Consider the following 2431-nt stretch of genomic DNA (forward strand, 5'->3'; position numbering starts at 1 on the left):
TTTGTGAATAAGGTAATAAAGCATAAATAAATAAATAACAGTGTACTAATTAAGTTAAATAAGTGTAATATCGTTTAAAATAAGTATTGTGTATTATATGTAGTAATTGTACAGTGATTTTTTGTCGCGAGAGCTTCGCAAAACAAGAAACTAAAACCGGCTGTCAACTTAACGCCTCAACGGCGACGGATTTCAAAAAACCTCATAACCCGGGGAGTATTCTGTTCTTTTAATGTTATTATAGATAATATTTACATACTACATAACATCACAAATACTGCTCAGGCATCTGAGCCACGTCCATCACACATTGGCACGGTTTATCTCTCCTTTTACTTGACAACTGGTGGAAGTAAAATCGAAGACGAAAACATTCGCCGAGACATTTAATACTACATAATTTACTGCACAAAATAAGCTCATTAAGTGCTCCATGTTAATAATAAATCTTAACTTGTAATGTAAACTTACTTTTTATTGTGTACTTAATAACAACCAAAGCAGGGTTTATCATTTTGTTCTTGCACTGTTTAGCTGCAAACCTTCACACATTCCAGGTCACTAACTTTAAGGAAAATGATGACCCGCAGAGCTACTATCAAGGAGATGGAAACTAAACTGAGAGCTACTTTGAAGGAGCTTGAAGTTTCTAAAGCTTTATTTAAAGCGAACAGTTGCTCCAGGAGAGGGACGACAGTGAGGTGGAAGTGAAAAATGTTGTTGACAAGAACTGTTAATTTATATAAAAATAATATATATAATAGTAGTTGTAAGTAGTACTGGCGTCATCTAGTGAGTAATTTGAGTGACATGTATTAGTTAGTATCTTTCAATAAATTCAGTTCGTTCCAAGTCAAATTACAGACGCACGTTGTTTCATTAAGAACACCTTCCTCAAAAATGAGTTAGCTAAGCTACACATTGAGCACATGGACTTAGTTGACCAACACAATCAACTGAAAATCCAAGTGTCTACAATTCAAGAGTGCAGTGACACTCATGAAATGGCTTTGAACCGTATTTCAGAACTTGAACAAGAATTGTGTGATGCCCATAGGGCCTCTTTCTCTCTCAGAATCTGTCAATGTCAGCAAGCAGGTTTCTTAAACCAATAGCCTACCTAACCAACCTATTTCATGAGTTGGTAGTCAGTACGTCAAAACCAGTGTGTGAGCCGGCTGTAACAATAGATTTGACTGGTGATGACACCTTACCATTGTGTCCTATAGTTATGAGTCACAACAAATTAAAAAATATATTAAAATTAAAAAAAACTATTAAACGGTCACAGAGAACAATAAAACAACATAATCTCTTAAAATTAAATCTTTCCCTTAGAAAAGACCGGGTAGTTGTATCAAATAAATTAAATACTTGTATTATCCAGCTAGATGAATGTAGGGAAAAGTATATATATACAAGGAGTACTTGCTGAAGAATATTTATGAGAAATATGAGATATCACAACAACAACAGAGTGAGCGCTTGAAGCTGGGGAGCTGCTGGACTTGGTGAAATGGAATGCTGAGATGTATGAGTCTGACCAAGAATCTCTCAAGCACCAGTGCGAGCCATTAGCCACCTCCTCCGCTCAATCTTGACTTACCACCTCCGGTGTTGGCTCTTACAGCAAAGGCCGGTGTTGATACACAGAAAAATAAAACCATTTTCTTTTGTGATGAAATAGGTTTAGCCTAAAGCTTTGGAAAAAACCTACATAATTACCTTAGCCATAGTTTTACCAATCATAGTTACCATAACATAAGTTTCAAACAAATAATTAAACAAATTAAAAATTCAAACCTGGTCAATTATTCTGCTTTAGTTTTATTACTAGGTAACAGCATTGGTATTACCAAAAAGGACATAGTGGATGGTGTAAGCACCTTATTAAAATTAAACATAGGAAAGCTGATGTGAAGAACCAGAATCGTGGACGTCGCAACCAAAGGTGGAGTGTTACGAAGACCATCGTCGAGGATCGTGATCTTGGTGCCTGCGAAGTCGCCGTGCAGGAATGACGGTGCTACGCACGAGGGGGAGAATGTTGGCGACTCATAGATATAAATAGTATTAAGTATATAGTATATATGTAAAGAGAACGATCTCTTTAATTTGAATATTCGCGCGCACTGCTAGTTCGTGAGTGAGCCGCGTCGTGTCACGTCAAGCTAGCTGCCATTGTCAAAGATGTAAAGGACAAATATGCTGAGATTGTTGAATTGTATTTTAATCTTATTTGTTAATTAATTTCATACTTAGTTAAGCTATATGCATCGAGAGGTGATAACAACAAACTTTTATTGTCGTTTCTTTACTTACAGGTGAGATTGTGTTAGTCTTGTAAGGATTGTATCAGTGTGTAACCTACTCGATAAATAAAATTGCATTCTTTACTTACAGAGAAACAAATAGAAGTTTTATTTAGCCT

This window comes from Pieris napi, chromosome 18 (assembly GCF_905475465.1).
Source record: "Pieris napi chromosome 18, ilPieNapi1.2, whole genome shotgun sequence".
Taxonomy (NCBI): domain Eukaryota; kingdom Metazoa; phylum Arthropoda; class Insecta; order Lepidoptera; family Pieridae; genus Pieris; species Pieris napi.